The sequence below is a fragment of the Camellia sinensis genome, chromosome 5 (genome assembly GCF_055761805.1).
Source record: "Camellia sinensis isolate YWXY chromosome 5, ASM5576180v1, whole genome shotgun sequence".
Lineage (NCBI taxonomy): Eukaryota > Viridiplantae > Streptophyta > Magnoliopsida > Ericales > Theaceae > Camellia > Camellia sinensis.
In genome coordinates, this window is record NC_138965.1 from 82,443,374 (window position 1) to 82,462,598 (window position 19,225).

Here is a 19,225-nt window from a genome sequence, read left to right on the forward strand (position 1 = left end):
GGGCGAAAGGGGGTGCTCATAGCTGACCTTCCCCGATCGTACCCAAGCTCCCGAGCCGAGACAACTCCGGTGATGACGGACATGTGGCCTTCGGCACCGAGTCAGGGTTTCCTAAATTTCCCCATTTCAAAATATTTAGGTGGCGACTCTGTATCTGGCAAAGCAATCCATGTTTGGCACTACTTTTTCAAAAATCAGTTTCTCAAAATGATTTGCCAGATTTGGACTCTTTGGTTCAGATTAAGAACCGTGACACAAATCGAGTCCGAACTGTAGTAACCCCAAATGAACCGAACGGGACTCATCCTCACGGGTCGTTCGAGGACGTCTACACTCACTTTCCCTTTCTTTCTTTCTCTCCTTCTCTTTGCTTTGGGTCGAAGCCCTTTGCTCTACTACTCTGAGCTCCCTCTCCTCTGCTGCCTTTCGCCTGCCTTTTATAAGCAAAATCCTGCACAACCAAACAACAATTATAATAATATAATAATACATGCATACATACATATATATATATATATATATATATGATGGCGACACCCTCTTTTGATTTCTCTTTTTCTTTTTAATTTATTGTATAATAAATATAATATAATATTTAAAATATATTATTTCATCTCTACCCTAAGAAGAAAAACATTATTTCCTAACGCTCATATAACTACCACACTCTAATATATATAAATTACACTCTCTCACTTTCCCTTTCTTTCTTTCTTCTCTCATTCTCTCTACTTTGGGCCGAAGCCCTTTGCTCTCTTGCTCTGAGCTACCCCTCCTCTGCTGCCTCTCGCCTGCATTTTATAGGCAAAATCCTACACAACCAAACAACAATATTAATGGCGGTCAAAAAAAACATCAACAACAATAATAATATAATATATATATATATATATATATATATATATATATATCAATTGGGGGCTACTGTTGCCAACACCCTCTTTTGATTTCTTTTTTTCTTTTTTAATTTATTTTTATAATAAATATAATATAATATAATATATAAAATATCTAAAATATATTATTTACATTAATTTATATACAAACACTCAAAATTTAAATATATAAAAATACATAAAAATATATAAATTTATAAAATAGTAAAAATAAATAGACTAATAATATAATAATATATACATATATATATATATATATATATATATATATCAATTAAGGGCGACTGTTGCCGATACCCTCTTTTGATTTCTTTTTTTCTTTTTAATTTATTTTATAATTAATATAATATAATAGATAAAATATCTAAAATATATTATTTACATTAATTTACATGCAAACACCAAAAATATATAAAACACATAAAAATTCTAAAATAGTAAAAATAAATGGACTAATAAAATGTATTTTAGTGGACCAAATATGTAACATTTAGGTTTCAATCATACCCCCAACTTACATTTTGCTAGTTCTCGAGCAAAACAAAATAAATAAATAAATAAATAAAATATGGGATCAAATAGGACTTTTATTGGGTTAGTCAAACAGGGTTAGGGATATGTAAGAGAATGGATAAGAATCAGTATTTTCTTTTTGAGTGTAAGAGAATAGTTAAAATTATTATTTTATGTTTTCGACATTCACTTTCTTCAACAATATGTACTAAAGCAAACTCCCTTCCATAATCTTACTCTCTTTTTTTTAAAATCTTTTTTTTTCATTTTTTGTCTCTTCTCTATCCTCCTCCTTATCAATTCCTCCATTCTTTTGCTCCTGAAGATAGTGGCTAGTTATCCCCAGGGGTTTATTGAATGAAAGGTTTGGCATGTTGGCTCAAATTGGTTTCTAAGGATTTTTGAGTGTAGAGAAAGAAATGTTAAAACTCAAATAATACAAAAATAGCCTAAATCATTACCCAGAATTTGGCACAATTTTTCAACTTTCATGATTTTTAGAAGGTGTAAACATGATTTCTCAACACTCAACCAAAATGAAAAATATGAGACTGAACAACGAAATTGTGTGCTTCCAAATGAATAGTTAAGAGTAAATGGGTAAATTACACTTTGCACCCCTACACGTTACATCAAATCCCACTTTGGACCCTACATATCAAATTGTGACACTTAACCCCCTGCACTTTTGGTCAAGTGTCACTTTGGCCCTTCTGTTAGCCTCATTGTTAATAGAGGTTAGTCACTTGAAAACATGTGAGGATAAATTACACTTTGCACCCCTGCACTTTACACAAAATCCCACTTCAGTACCTACACATCAAAATTGTGACACTTAGCTCCCTAAAGGATAACTTCTATTAGCCTCAATATTAAAAAAAGGGCCAATGTGACACTTGACCAAAAGTACAGGAGGTTAAGTGTCACAATTTGATGTGTAGGGACTAAAGTGAGATTTTGTGTAAAGTGCAGGGGTGCAAAGTGTAATTTACCCAGAGTAAATTTAATAAGCCTCCAAAAATAGGATAGGCTCAAAATCTCACATGGGTTATAAAGTCTCTACATTAGTCATCAAGATTTCAAGTCTAAATTCAAAACATAATCAAAGAATATATTTAAGCGGCTATGTGCATGTGCAGATTATTCGAATATACTAAGATATAATTAAATTGCTAAGATAACAAAATTAACAATTAATTGCAAAACTTTTTTTTTTTTTTTTTTTTTTGTAACACCACACACTACACAATTTTTTTTATTTTTTTTATTTTTTGAAAACCAAACAGCACACACATATATGTATATATATATATATATATATATATTTCAAAACACAACTAAAAAAAACACATAATAAACCTTTTTCCTCCCAACTTAAATGATATTGTCTCCAATGGCACATACCACAAAGGACTGACAAGAATAGTGAATGGAAGGAAAACACAACAAATAAAAATTGGTCTTTTATCATCAAATTCCAATATGTTTTAGGGCTAAAAATGTTATCCTCCTTTATAACCCGTCTCAGACCAAATTTCTTTGGTCTTACTTAGCGGTTCCTTTCAAAGGTGCACTCGTCTATCTTGTACTGACAAAATACTAAAAACACATAAAATAAAACAAAACAAAACAAAATACACTAATCTATTTTACCTGGGTGCAGCAACTCCACTTTTTTCGCTTCTTATGATTTATGAGATATGGGTCATCCCAGCATAAATTATTTGACCTGCTCAACAGTTTTGAACTAGGTTTTATATGACTTTGAGGAAAATGATTATCAAAATGGAGAAATATGTGGGTGAAAAGTATAGTGTGTAAAGAAATCTCATGGGTGGTCACAGTAAAATCAAAGCCAAAAATAAAATCCAACCCAAGTTGATCTGTTACATCACTACACTTCTCAATTGGTAAATCTCCTTTGGTTTGGTCCAGATGAAAGTTCGTGTGTCTATGGAGAGAGTTTCTATCAAATCTATGGGTGTAACGGTAGGTTCAAGTGACAAAAATTCTAACTCCATATCAAGTGTTTAATCAATGGATAAAGGTGATGTGGCTGCATCAGGTTTAATTGGCAACTCTTTTTCAAAAATCTCACAGCGTGCACTCTCATGAAAATTTTGAACAAGTTGATCAAAAGAAATCCATACCTCTTCAGGGAACATTTCAAAATGGTCACTTGTCCACATTGTGCCTGCAAAATGTTGCGTAGGAGAATTCAACCCATCATGAAATAAAGCAATGAGTTGAGTCATTGTGTACCCATGTTGTGGACAAGCGATTAGATAGCTCCTGTATCGTTTCCAACATTGATAAAATAACTCATTCTTTTCTTGATAAAAATTTACAATTTGGCGTTTGAGAAGAATGAGTTCAAAGGGAGGTTGTAATTCTTTCCATTTAAAATAAGTTGACACCAATATCCCTTGATCTTCATTAAATGAAAAATAAGGACCAGAAAAATCATTTCCAAAGTAAGCCATTTTCAATTTCCAATTTTATTTTTATTTTTTTTATTTTTTATTTATTTTACACAGAAGAAAACATTTGCAAATTAGTACAAAAAAATATGTACAACATGTTGGGAGTCGTAAACTACCCTTTGAGGAAAATTAAATTGTGGTAAGTAAATTACGACAAAGAAAATGCGATAAAAAAAAACAACAACAACAACAATACTAATAATAATAATAATAATAATAATAATAATAATAATAATAATAATAAAATTATTCCTTTGCAGTAGTCCAAATGTCATAATGATAATTTTCCTATGTCAAGGTATAATTTTTTATTTTTATGTTTTTTTATTTTTATTTATTTATTTTTTTAGTTCACCTGCATAAGACAATCTGCACACAAGAAGAGAGGGAAAAAAAAACATAGTAACACCGGCACAAGAAAAATAAAAAAGAATAGATACAAAAAATTAAAAAAATGAATTACAACAAGAATTACCTCTGAATCGAACAACTTACCTTTAGTCCCCGGCAACGGCGGCGAAAATTGATATGATCGTGTGTACACCAAAATATTATATTTAAAACCAAGTACTAACAACTACTCTGTAGAACAACGGTTAAGACCATGTCAATCCTCAGGGACTAGTTGAGTTGTTTTGTGTTTTCAATTGAAAAAGAGTTTAGATATTTTGTTGTGTTTTCAATTTGGAAATCCCTTTATCAAATTGCAAGTGTTGATATTTGGTATTTTTGTATGAAAAATATAAGACTTAATTTTGTCATTTAAAAAAAATCAAATTAAATAGTTTTTAAATAAAAAAAGTAATGAAATAGTTTTGATAATACATAGTTTTCTTATATGTATTTATTATTAGTATTTGACAATTTACCTGATAATCTTTTGATTACGTTGAGTTGGATTGTTATCCAAAAAAAAATATTGATGAGTTCTTGTATTATGTTCAAAATTTGTAAAATTTTAAACCGCTAAATCGATTTACATCTGTGGGGATATATTTTCTGAGTACCAACACGTGGCATGGTGACGCCGACGTGTCAGCCGATGTGCCACGTATCGTGGTAGTTGTGCCTAGGTTGTCTTGACTAGGCCGAGGTTATCTCCGAAGATATCGGAATTTGAGATAAGCGGATAAGGGGCAAGAGTCCTAGAATGAAGAGGGAACTCAACTTGGATATGGACAAGAGTCCTAGAGAAAAGAGAAGACTTCTGTTAAGATAAGGATAAAGCTCTTAGGGAGTTTATCTTTATCTCTTGAAGAGTCCAAAGTTGACATTGAATTGGAGTCCATAGAAGTCAGGCTTCTAGTAGGACTTGGATTGAGTAAACTATAAAAGAGAGGCACCCCCGTGGGTCTAAGGTACGCAGTTTTATACTCAAGTTTGTGAGTTTAGCACTTGATTATCTTTGAAAGATATGCTGACTTGATCGTCGGAGTGCCCCCGGGTGGAAGAGCCACCGTCGGAGCCTTTTCTTTCTGTTGCAGGTTTGCTAAAGCCATCTATTCTGCCAGTGCTCTCCAGCTGATTACTAGGCGGGCAGTGTGGTCAGAAAATTACCTACACAATTTGGCGCCGTCTGTGGGAATCTTAGAAGAATAGATGGCCAGTGACGGACAGAGGGAAAACATTGGGGGCGACACTCCTGCTAGGAGTGGCAGACCAATTGATCTTGACGTTGAAGGAGACAACCACAGTACAGAAAATCATGACCAGGGTCACGAAGAGAAAGACGTCAGCCAGGAGGGCGGTACTTCGAAGCGAACAGACCAAAGCAAGTATTATAACGAAGATAACCTTCAAGTATGGAGGGATAGGTGCCTACGGAGAGATGAGGAAGTAAAAGACTTGGCAAACAAGTTGGCAGACCTACAGTCAGTGGTCAACTTCATGATGCAAAACAATGTTATGCAACCACCATACCCGCTGCAAGATACGCTGATGCCGGCAATTAACACCCAGAAGGGAGGAAGGAAAGCAATCCCCGAAGCCCCTCAGCACACCAGGAGTGGAAGGCACTCACACCGACCTTCCAGGGAAGTCGGACGAGAGTAGCCGAAGCAAGAAGAGTCCTGAAGGACACATCGAATGAAGGATCCAGGGCATAAAGAACATCGGCATGTTCAAGGGTAGGCACTCTGCTTTGACACAACCCATGGAGAAAGATCGAAACGGGCCCACCACGAGGCCGAAAGTAGTGTGCCAAAAAGATTGAAGTCCAAAGATAGCCGAGCTCCAGGTAGGAGTAAGGAAGACTTGAGGGATTACCTCAAAAGGAGGCAGCAGAATGTTGAAGCTGAGGTGACATCCCCAGTTAAGCCGAGAACACCGTTCTCGGTGGAACTGGACAAATTTGAATCACCAAGGAGATTCAGTATGCCAAGGTTCCAAATTTATGATGGTAAGTCAGATCCCAACTTTCATGTTAGACTATACCTGAACTCAATGGCATTATACAGTGGGAACGAGCCGTTGCTCTGCAAAGTATTTTCCTCATCCTTTGGGGAAATTGCATCTGATTGGTTCATAAACTACCGAAGGGAAGCGTAAAGACATGGGAAGGCCTGGCCGAGATGTTTGTGGCCAGGTTTGTAACGAACAAATTACAGCCCTTGAGAGTTGACGCCCTGATGGCTTTAAGAATCACCAAGGAAGAAGGCCTTAGGGCCTACGCAAAGAGGTACTACGAGGTGTTCAATCGAATACTCGAATGCAACCAAGAAGTGGCGGTCGTGTCTTTCAAGAACGGTCTGAAAGATGACTGCCCACTACGGAAGTCTTTGGCAAAAACATTGCCAAAAAGCATGGAGGAACTCATGGCGAGAATCGAGAAGTATGCCAGAGCTGAGGAAGATACGTCGGGAAACAAAGAGATAAAGCAGGAGAAGGGAAACGGCTCGCCAAAGCGAGGCCGAGGTACCAATGGGCCGACCAAACAAGAAACAGAATTGAAAGGTAAATAGGCAGTGACGACGGTGTTCCGAATCCCTATCCATAAAGTCCTGGACCAAATACGAAATCAACCCTATTTTAGGGCACCGGCAAGAGCACCAGGGGAATTTATGGGAAGAAATGTTGGTAGGCGTTGTGCTTACCATAATGAAGAAGGACACCCAACTCAGGGTTGCAAAGCCTTAAAAGCACACTTAGAAGACCTAGTAATGCAAGGCCATCTGAGGGACCTTGTTGATGAGGCCAGGACAAGAGAAGAACAGGCAAGATTGCCTCAAGCACCAGCAGCACCACCTCCCCCAGCACAGCAACCACAGGCAGGAGGACCAGGGTGGTTAATGTAATCCACTCAAAGGTGAACGAAAGCGACATTCGGGGAGAAACCCAAAGAGTAAAACACCTCACTACAGGAAAAATGAGTTTTGGCGACGTTTATTTAACGGCGTTTTATAAAACATCACATTTTATAACATTTAACGACGTTTCTTAAGCGTCGCTGTTTTAAAAAATAAAAACGGCACCGTTTCACGCGTTTAAAAACGCCTTCGATTGTCCTCTCTCTCTCTCCCTTAAATGGGCAACCCTCTGAATCCCTAATCTCTCTCACTCGCTCAGTTCGTAGCCCTAATCTCTTACTCACTCTCTCGTTCGCTCTCTCTATTTCTCTAAACCCTCTCAATGGATCGATTCATCTCTCACTGATTCAGCTCAGAATGATACAATCTCGCTAATTAATCTTGGCGGTTTCGATTTTGATTTTGATTTCGAAGTTCTCTCTCGATTTCGATTTCAAGATTTCTGTCTCGGTGATTCTCTCTCTCAATTTCAAAGTCTATTTTGAATCTGAGAATAATTGTTAAAGCCCTTTGTAAACCCTCATTTGGAATCCTCATGCCTTCAAATCTCGTCTCTCTCAACCTTCTCTAAACCGTTATCATTCTCACAGATTCATCTTTGAGATTCAGAGCGAATTCGATTTCGAAGCTCCATTGCCACCACCGTCTGCACTGGCTCGATTTCTCAGATTTTGATTTCGAAGCTCCACTCCCACCACCATCTGCACCAGCGAGGTATCAATTTCTCTGTCTCTCTCAAGCTCTTCCTTCTCGTCTCTCTCGATCTGGTTATTGAAATTGAAATTCTAAACAAGAAACTACAAGCTGATTTGTGGCTGAACACATCATTTTCTTCTTTTCTTTACTCTCTGCTTCGTTGAACTAGATTTAAAGTCTTTGCTTCAAGTCCGTATGTGTGTGTGTGTGTGTGAGTGAGTGAGAGAGAGAGAGAGAGAGAGAGAGAGAGGATGAGGATGAGGATGAGGATGAGGAGGAGGAGAAGGAGTTGATTTGTGTCTGAAGGCATCCTTTCCTGATCTGTTATGTTGAAAAAGTTGAAAGATCTCTGAATATATACAGTTACTTTCCTTTTTCTAGATTCTCTTTAGCTTGAGGTACAAATCTCCAATCTCTTCACTTTCTCTACCTTCAAATCTTGTGTGTATGTATATTTGGATTTATTTGTGTATATTACATGTTTGTTAATATGCTAAGCTCAAGTTGAAGTCCTCTCTTTCTTGTTCTCTGTTAGATTTCTATTTTTCTATTATTTTTCACTGCACACAAAATACAAAAAGAGACACAAAAATGCACTTGTTAGTTTGTCTCTGGCACTAAAAGTAGTCTACTATTATGACTTGTAAGACGCACCAACCATCTATATATATGTGTGTATGTATATATGCTAAAAGGGTTTATTATTGTTGAATTTGTAAATTTGAATTGAAGGGCAGTTTGGAAGAAGGCCATGGGAGAGGGAGAGAGAGATGAAGGGCAAGATCATCAGACCTCTTTGGTTGATTCTTCCATCGACAAAACTGGTTTGTCTTTCTTTCACTTTCTTTCTCTTCCCTTGTTTTTTTTTTCCCCTTTTCTGACAGTAACCATGAATTATTTAATGTTTTATGTGTGTGTGTGTGTATATTATGTATTCAATTGTGTGTATGCATGTATGTATTTGTGAACTTGGCGGATAGATAAATAAACCAGACCAAACCAAACTAAGCCCTTGTGTCTCAATCAGGTTGGTTCGGATAGATAAAGTCACATCTCATAATATGACACATTTGTCTTCACATATATCCAGTATCCTTCATCTAAACCTTACCTCAGTTTGTAATGGGCCTTTTTATGCCCTTACAATTTGAGTGGCTGAAGTCCAGTCAAGAACTAACTAGTTTCCCATGCACCACAAGCTTAGGCTTAATAATTTGCACGCTGAGTGCATTTGCTATCACTAGAGAAATTATTTGTTTATGTATTCCCAGGGCAGTTTTTAGAGCTTTGATGATAATATCTATTGTTCCTGAATCTTAATGCTGTGGGGCATGCGGTAAGAACTCCTTGACATCTATCAGAATGTATTGGCCCAGGAGAGATTCAAACGAATTATTGATACATTATCAAATTCTGATTCCACATATTCTGTAAGTTTTTCTGTCCTGGAAGCATAGAATTCTAGTTTGAAGTTGTACAGCTGTAATTAATTTCATCCTAAACCTTATTTATGAGTATTGGTGGTCCATGACACTAGGTTCTCTACTGTTAGTCATATGGATTTGGATTCTGGGTTCCTATCACTAGAGAACTTCAAAGCTGCCCTTTCAAGTATCCAAAGGCAGCCAAAGCATAATGCTAAACTGTGTCAAGTATTTAAATAAATCTTTTTCTGTTGATCCTCATTATTTTTATTACTATTATTATTGTTGTTATTATTAATTTTACTACCATGGTGCGCTACATTTGTATCTTTGAAATTATCTATTGATAGAAGAATTAGAGATTTTGTTCTTGGCTTCTCAAAATTATCTATTGATTGTAACTATGAATATTTTAATTTTCTATTGTCAAATTTTATAAATTTGACCTTTAATAGAATTGTTCCCTTAGAAGATGAATTTAAGATCCTACATATTGTTATAAATTAATTTCTCTCTCTCTCTCACGTGTGTGCGCATGCCGTGGTGTGGCAATGAAGGGAGACATCCTGGAAGATCCAGCAAATGAGCCAAACAAAGATATGTACATGATGACTATTGAGCCAGAAGATGCACCCAACCAACCTGAGTAAGTTTGCTTGTTTGATGTGCATTTCAATTCCTTTAATTTAGTCAAATCTTGATTTATGCATTTGCTTCTTTGTTTTTTTCCCCCCATTATATTGTGCTTTTCAATATTTTGATGTCATGCTGATAAGTGTATATAGCAATAGGGGCGATGCATTGAGCGAGTCCTGTTGATGAGCCTTAAGCTTTCTCCACCCCTTTGTGTGTTTTGTTGTGTGGTTATGCACTCATGCTCCTTTTACATGTTTGGGGATGTGCTTTTCTTTTAGTACTCGTGGTTGTTAATGTTATTGCCCAACAAAGAAAGTATTTGTATCAAATTGCAGCTTAAAGAAGCTATATACATCTCTTAAAATTATACCAGGAATTATGCCTGATAAGTATTGAAAATATGTGTCAAATATGGGAAACAATGGCAGTATAATTAGAGAGAGAATCAACAAGAAGAAAAATGAATGGTTTTGCCAATATAAAATGTAAGTTGCAGTCCTCAGGCATCAGTTGAGCTTGGAAGGATTTCTGTGTCTGTGCTTAGGTGCACCTTACCCTACCATACCTATGAAGAATAATCATCAAAGTAGATTCAAACCTCAAGCCTCAAGGTGTTACCTCATGTCTTGATTTCCGTCTTTTAATTTTTTATTATGGAATGCTTCCTTGTTTTCTTTCTTTATTAATATTTTTTAATTTTAATTTTATTTTAATAAAAATAAAATAAAACAGCTGCTAATTCTTTATTATGGAATGCTCATGTGGCTTTAGATGCAGAGCAGGGTACTTATGTGCCTCCAGCATTGGAGGAAGATGGCAATATGCTGAATATGTCCAAAAGCTTGAATTCCATTGAAGAACCTCGTGTTTGCAAGACTGCAGGCATATGTAGCTATGTATTTCAAATCATTTACCAGGTAAGCATTCTCTAACAATATCGTTTTTCCTTAATTACGTACAAATTTTAAAACATAATATCATATCCAGTATTTTCATTTTGTTGTCATCTATTGATTCCTCATATTAAGTAAAGGGTGGGGAATGAAATGCAGCAATGACATTTTTTGAGATTGTTCCATCGTATGGGAGGGGTCAGGTTGAAGGCATTGATTAGGACTTCTGTTTAAATATTATTCATTTGAATTTTAGAGTCTAGAAGTGAATTGAATGAGGTGGGTAGTTTAAATATTATTCATTTTTTTTAAAATTTTAAATTGTATTTCTTTATTTTTATTTACTTTTTATTTTTATGTCCAATACACCTACTTAGACATACAATAAACAAGTACATGTAAATAATCAAATTTAATATATGAGTATGCACTTCACTTTTATGCATAAAATGCTATATTTTAGGAAAATACTCTACATAAACAGATTTTTTTACTAGAGTGCTGCTCTACGTAAATGGATTTTTTTTATCAAGTTTTTATTTTTTATTTTACACAGTTAATAGTCCAAATTAATGAATACAAGTGAGACCCATTGTTTTGTGTGTAACAGTAAAAAAATCTAGTGAAAAATCTGTTATGTAAAGAATTTCCTAAAAGATAAAAGAAGTATTTACCAAATGTAAACCTCATTGTATAATGATATCTTGACTTAAAAATTAGATAAATCCCTCATCTAGAAACATATTAAAACGACATTGACACATGCCATATCTGAGTCTATGTAACTTAGAACCAAGTTGCAAACGAGCAATTATGTGCACTTTTTGCAAACAATACATGATCGTATAGATGATTATGTTTTATTTGTTTCTAAAAGACTATAACTTTTGGCAGCAGCAGCAGCAACAACATTTCAAATTTTAAGGAAATTGTGGGGTCTGAGGTAAATGGAATTTTGTACAAATATTAAGTATCTTTTGTTTGCTCTTTTTAAGTCCTAATTTGAACATCTCTCTCTCTTTACTGTGCAGTTTTGATCCATCATTGAGTTATGAAGAGCGGGAAAAAAGGAAGAGACAGGCTGTCGAAAGAGCTGTTTTTCTCCAGGATCTGCTAGTCTCAACTCTGTCAGTACCTGTTAATCTGTTTTTCTGCTGTTGTGTGGCTGGTCTGCTACTCTGTATCTGATGCTAATCTGCTAATCTGCTGTGTATCTGCTGCTGTTTTTGGCCTCTGCTAGCACTAGGTTGCATGCCTCTATTTGATTTGTTTGTATTTGGATTAGGTTGCATGCCTCTATTTTGATTTGTATATGCTGTATCGCTGCCTCTGTTGGTTGCTGTATTGTCCATGCGCTGTAAAAAGTTCATGTAATGCTATACGTATGAAGAAAACTTGCAAAATGATCTGGCATGTCAGTAACTGCCTTCTTTTTAAAACACAAGTTGATGTGGGTGTCACATCAGGTTGTAAATAGAGTTTTTGTACAAATTTTAAGTAAGTGAAGCATTTTAATATAATGGAAGAACATTTTCCTTAATTCTGGTTGACCAACTTAGTTGACAGTTCTGGTTGACCTTTGAATGGCTAAAATATATTTGCTTTTAGCTTGCCGCTGCTCAATGCATGTGATGTGGAATATCTAGATGATGGCTCTGATTTGATTAAAAAAAAAAAGCTTTTATGTGGCAATATTGAAATTTCCCTTTTCCTTATATTTTCTTTCATTATTTTTACTTTTTCTTTTTGTAAAAGTTTTGTGTTGCTAATATGAGTGTCTAATATTCTGGCCACTATTTTTGACTCAGCTAATTTATGGATTTGCCTCCGGGGATCCTTTGCGGTTCAGAAGAACTGCTGGACACAAGGATTTGTTTTACATTGATGACAAGGATTTGGAATTTAAAGATGTAAGAGATTGCTTCTTATGCCAACTGTCTTAATTTGGCCAGATCATTTTTCCATGTTTCTTTTCTTATTTATTTATTTATTGCTTTTTTTCCCTTAAATTTTAATATGTAGGTGATTGAAGCGCCTTTGCCAAAAACACTGCTTTATACTTCAATTGTTTGTCACTGGCTGGCTATTGAAGGTGTACAACCTGCTAGTCCAGAAAATGCTCCTGTGGAAGGTCTATACATAACTTAAAAGTTCAATTGGACATACATGAAAACATTTTTCTTATTTGGAACACTAGAAGGATTCAATCACTACTAGATCTTATTTACTTGAACCCCTTCCATTTTGTAGCCATTAGAGCCCATAAAGAGGTCCTTATATTTGAAATGATTGTGCAATTGTAGTTATTGCTGCTCCTTCTGATAACAAAAAACCTGAGTAGAAATATGATCTTCCTGTCGACATTAAATTACCTGTTAAACACATACTGTCTAGGGAGCTTCACTTATATGCTTTACTTTTTTTTCCACATAGATACATTTGTTTGTTTGCTACTCTTATGTGTTTTAGAATGGTATTTAGATTGCTTAATTCAAGGTTATGTATTACAGATCAAATATACAGAGCGTGTACTTGGTTTGATACTTGTATCCCGTTTATGCAAGTCTGCCTCATGGATTGAATGGTTGTACAATAAGGTGTTTTAGCATTCCTTGATTTCATTTCTACATGATGAATGACATTAATCTATCTGTGCTGCTGGGGATAGTGCAGCATACCGTAGGAGTTTTGTTTATGGGGATGATGTAGTCATTGTCACATTAGTAACTCACACTATTTAAAGTTCTCTTTTTTGCTCAAGTTTGTGAAGTAATATATCTTTACACTTTTTGTGCTTTTCGCTCTGTACAGGGCATATCGGACTGCACTTTGCAAGTCAAAGAGGGGGGGTTTCAAGGATACTTATCCTGATGATTTACTCGCACCTGTTCTGAGGGTTTGTTTTCTTTGTTGTCTTCTAATGTGTTGATATGTCCTCTAAAACAAGGTTCAATGAGATTTAGAATATTCTGTTCTTATGATGAGTATTTGGTATAGGCATTGAGAGAGAGAACAAATCTGAATCCAAGTGAAGTTGGAGACGTTGTGGGCACGGTATTTGTTTTAGTCCCTTGCATTGTTGAATGCTGATATATATCTTATCCCCATTGCCCAGAAACTGTGCCGATTAGAACCGTGAATAGGCAGTGTTCTTCTGGTCTTCAGGCAGTTGCTGATGTAGCTGCAGCTATTAAAGCTGGATTTTATGATATTGGTAAGGGTCATCTATTATTGGCGGATGGCTTGGATGTCAGCAATCTTGATGCCTTATCTGTTCTTTATTTATTTCTTTAAAAATGTATGCATCTTCTATATAGGTATTGGTGCTGGGTTGGAATCCATGACAGCAAACCCAGTGGCATGGGAAGGATCAGTCAATCCAAGAGTATGCTCTTTTATATTTCTTTCAATGTGTTTATTGTGGACTTGGATGAATTTTCTTGGGGAGGTAATTTCCTTGACATGATTTCCATAGGTGCTGGTCAGATCTTCCTATATTTACATGAGGTCAAGACAGTGGCACAACACCAAGATTGCCTGAAGAGGTGTGCTTTCATATTTCTCATTCATTTCATCTATGCTTTCCAGTAGCTTTATCAGAAGTTGGGTAGTTGTTGGGAAGAATGCAAGGTTAAGCACGAAGGCTGTTGCTTCTAATCTAAGTTTTGATCAGCAGTGCAGACACTGTGAAAAGGTGCTCTCTTTTTTATTCTATTACAGTTGTGTTAAGAGATTTAGTAGTGTACGTGTTATTACTTGGTTGGGAAGGAGGGGAACTTCTTTCATCTATAATGAGGGTGCTTAACTGTCAAAACAGTTCCTTTTAAAATGAAATGCATGCCACGGAACTTAACAAAAAATTATGGGGTATTCTGGGGTTTATGTGACTTCCTTTTCAACATCTAAGTAATTCAAATATTTATCGTATAATAAAATTTAGGGGGCATTACACTGCAATTAGTAAAAGCTAGTGTTATCTACTAATGCCGGAGTTTATATCTGCGTCCAGCCACCCTTCAACACTCCATATTTTGTGAGACTGATATTGGGTGATGGCATGATTTTACCATATTATTTTGGCTATGATATCCTTTCAACACCCTTACTGTATTTGATTTTAAATAGGCTACTGATTCTTTATATTCTAAATCAATGGGATAAGCCTCCTCGACTTCTTGGCCTCGTTTGTTCATAGATAAGGAGAGCGGGTTTGTAATAAATAATTGTGGGATAAATAATCATGTGACTGACATTGCATTGCGTACAAATTTCCCAGATTTTGGATATATTCAGTCTATTTATTAAAATAAAGTCCGATGGAACACAAGGAAACTTGTCGTTATATGTTGGTCATTGCTATTTCCTATCATTTTCATCATTTTCATCAAAAAAAATACAAGTTTTGTGAAAACAGTTTCCAAAAAGGACCTGTTTTCAGAAAAACAAGTTTTGTGTGTTCTGCAAAAAAACAAAACAAGAAAACACAACCAAAGAAAAAGTTTCAAGTGTAATATATTTCAGTTCTGTTAGTTACTAACTTATTGACTAATGATATACACCAATTTACTGTGTTTTGTGTCAGAATTAAAATAAACATGCTTCCTACAAGGAAGTCACAATCAAGATCGCCAGGAGCACCTTCTCATAGAGCATGGCGAACACCAATGGCAACTCCGCTATCTTCAGGTCATCAGACACCAGTTTCTTCTTATCATCACACTCTGATACTACGGTCCCCAATTTCATCCTTTGTTCTGTCTCCATTTATACACCAACTCTCTCTGCTTAACTAAATTAGATTTGGAGAAAGTTTCATGGCATTTAGATTCATGGGTTTTTTCTGATATTAGTCTTCTTAATTTTTTCTTTCTTTTCTATCAAATCCTTAGGTACCCATTTCCAAAAGAATCAGAATTTCAGAATTTGATCATCAAATTTCAAAAATTGACCATTTCATGGTTTGAACACTCTGGGGATTTCTAATTTGACACCACCTCTCTCTCTTCTTGATCCATCACCATAACCTCATACAATGTATGGAACTGAGGGCGGAATAGACATGGCCTTAGAATTTCAGTCCCATATCCCCATTTTGAGGCCAAGCATTCATGCCAGGAGGGCAAACCTAACTGTAAAGTTTCAAGATCTTTATGGGTTCACAGTAGAAGGAAATGTTGATGATGTTAATGTATTGAATGAGGTTAGAGAGAAGGTGAGGCAACAGGGTAGGGTTTGGTGGGCTTTGGAGGCCAGCAAAGGGGCCAATTGGTATTTGCAGACTCAAATTTCATCAACCCTTAAATCTTCCCTTACATTTTCAGCTTTAGGTAATGCAGTTACCCTCAAGAAGCTCATCAGGAAAGGGATTCCGCCGGTTTTACGGCCTAAGGTCTGGTTTTCGCTCTTTGGGGCGGCTAAGAAGAAGTCCACGGTTCCAGAGACCTATTACAATGACTTGACCAAGGCTGTTGAGGGTAAGGTCACACCGGCAACGCTGCAGATCGATCATGTGAGTTATTGCCTTCGGTGTTACATTGATTGTTTGTGGCATTTCTTGGATTTGATTGTTATGGCATCGCTATTACTCCATTGTGAATGATCATGTTTACTCTGGATTGTTGGTTGGTTGTTTTGGATGAAATGGTTATGGCATTATTGTTCTTGTTGTTGCATTGTTTGATGTTGTTTGGATACAAAAGATGAGAAAATTTGCAGTTGGAATCTATTATAACACACTTATCTTAATTATCTTCTCTGTTTGATGCTGAATATGAAATTTCCTGGTTCAGTTGAGTTTGTTTAGTTTGCATTGTATTACTTTTACAGCATAAATTTTGTCATACTCTGCATTGTGTCAAGCGGCCCATTTCAAAGTGCTGGAAATTGTTAGGGCGAATTGGGAAATGCTATTGATTCAAAGGAACATGAATTCTCAAACTCTCCAAGTCTTAGTTTATTAACATAGATGAATTTTATAAGATCAATTTAAGATGTATTTATATGTTTGTCCATTGTCTTTGTTTTGGAATATATCCGGTGTGTATATTGGCCACAGTTAGTATGGGTATAAAGGGGCAAGGTTAGACTATGTGTCCCATGTCCCCCTCATCCCCTGTTTGGTGGACTCAAATGAGGCCAGCTGTGATTGACTGGTTGGGGCGAATAATCCCATGTAGAGGGTACTACTTAATCCCACTCTGGGCATTCTGTTAATGATGAGACTAAAGTGTGGACCATTTTGATTTTTTTGGGCAAATTACATTTCTAGACCATTTTGATTTTAATTGATGTATTTAAAGTCTGAATTGTTTCTATTCTTAGGTATGTAATGCATTGTTTTTTATTTTTAATTTTGTATTCAAGCTTAGTTTATTTATTATTTTAATAAACATTAATTATTAGTTCTTAATAATTGTTTGATAGGTTTTTTTTTTGTTCAATTATATAAAATTAACAAAATCTAAAAATTAAAAAAAAAGGCTATGGCGGCGTTTAAAAAACGTCACTATATCCCATCCCAATGGTAAGATTTTAAAAATGTGTAAATGTTTATGACGGCGTTTTCAAAAATGTCGCTCCCAACGGTAAGATTTTTAAAATGTATAAATGTTTATGACGGCGTTTTCAAAACGTCGCTAAATGTCAGAGTGACGTCACAGTACACTTAAGTGGGTCATTTGGCCTATAATAATACAACGACGTTTTTTAAACGCCATGAAGTTATAGCGACGGCCGCGTCATCGGCGTTTGATACTAAACGTCGCAAAAAGAATTATTGACGTTTTTAGTACCTTTAGCGGCATTTAAAAAAGTGAATTTTCCAGCAGTGCCTGCAGCACATGAACCAGGTCGGATACAAAAGACCTCGGCCTGAAGAATGCCAAGGACCGATGATAACTTTCACTAAAGCTGACCTGGAGTTGGTCCAACATCCGCATAATGATGCCTTGGTAGTATCCCTCCAGGTTGGGGAATGCCAAGTGAAACGCATCCTGATAGATCAAGGCAGCTCTTGTGACATCATGTACGTCAGATGTTACAAGGAGCTGGGCCTTCACCTTGACGACCTGGAACAATCCAGCAACCCTATGGTCGGCTTCAATGGAACGCCGACATGGCCACTGGGCGCAGCAAGCGTGGAAGTACAAGCTGGTACTAAAAAGATCAAAACAGAATTTATGGTGATTGACACACCCTCGCCATATAACATCATCTTGGGAAGACCATGGTTGCATGCAATGGGAGCAGTTCCCTCAACACTGCATCAACTACTACGGTTCCCAACAGAGCATGGGATTGAAGAAGTTAGAGGAGATCAACTACAGGCAAAAACTTGCTCCATGGCAGCAATAAAGACTACTTACAGCATTCGAAAGCCAAAAGAGGCAGAGATTGAAGACGAGGACATGGATGTCCTAGAAGATGTCGGCAAGGAGCCAACCGAAAAGAGTGAATAGACACTAAAGAAAATCCTTGTCCAGGAGGGCGACGAAGAACGCTTCTTTCTTCTCGGCTCAGGCTTAGCCAAAGAAGATGAAAGAGAACTGGAAGATTTTTTGAGAGCCAACATTGAGGTGTTCGCCTGGACACCTTACGAGATGCCTAGAATTGACCCCGAGGTCACTTGCCACAGACTGAATGTCGACAGGTCGGCAAAACCTGTGATTCAACGAGCCAGAAGACCGACGTTAATGCACGTCGAAGCAGTAGAAGAAGAAGTAGATAGACTTCTGGAGGCCAGGGCCATCCGAGAAGTTCACTACCCAACTTGGCTATCCAACACAGTAGTAGTGAAGAATAAGAATGGCAAATGGAGGGTTTGTGTAGACTTTACCAGCCTCAACAAAGCCTGCCCCAAAGACAGCTTTCCTCTGCCCAAGATTGACCAGCTGGTAGACGCTACTTCAGGGCATGAAAGGATGAGTTTTCTGGATGCATACATGGGGTACCACTAGATTGCCATGTACCCTCCAGACGAGGAGAAAACCGCGTTCATCACCCCTAAAGGCCTGTACTGTTACAAGGTAATGCCTTTTGGGTTGAAAAACGCAGGAGCCACTTACCAAAGGTTAGTAACAAAAATGTTCAAGCACCTGATTGGAAAAACGGTAGAAGTCTACATCGATGACATGGTCGTGAAGACCAAGGAATCTAAGGGTCATCTTGCCGACCTAAAAGAGGTCTTTGATATACTCAAAACATACCGGCTCCGACTCAACGCATCAAAGTGCGCGTTTGGAGTTGGATCAGGTAAGTTTTTAGGGTATCTGGTAACGAGAAAGGGCATTGAGGCCAGCCTAGACCAAATCAAGGCCATCCTAGAGCTGCAGAGCCCGACGTCGGCAAAACAGGTTTAGATGCTTACTGGAAGGGCCGCAG

General features: G+C 36.7%; 1 long non-coding RNA gene across 4 annotated transcripts; it reads left to right on the forward strand.

Moving 5' to 3' along the window:
• Positions 1–9,520: 9,520 nt before the first annotated feature.
• Positions 9,521–16,591, forward strand: LOC145790701 (uncharacterized). Of its 4 annotated transcripts, none has more exons than XR_014329693.1 (10): positions 9,521–9,963; positions 10,725–10,870; positions 11,741–11,789; positions 11,878–12,092; positions 13,658–13,742; positions 13,844–14,060; positions 14,164–14,231; positions 14,322–14,540; positions 15,429–15,532; positions 15,736–16,591. It is a non-coding gene; the product is annotated as an uncharacterized LOC145790701 (long non-coding RNA). The 4 variants fall into 4 exon arrangements; XR_014329691.1 differs by having other exon boundaries at positions 14,322–14,391; XR_014329692.1 differs by having other exon boundaries at positions 11,744–11,789.
• The last annotated feature ends 2,634 nt before the right edge of the window (positions 16,592–19,225 follow it).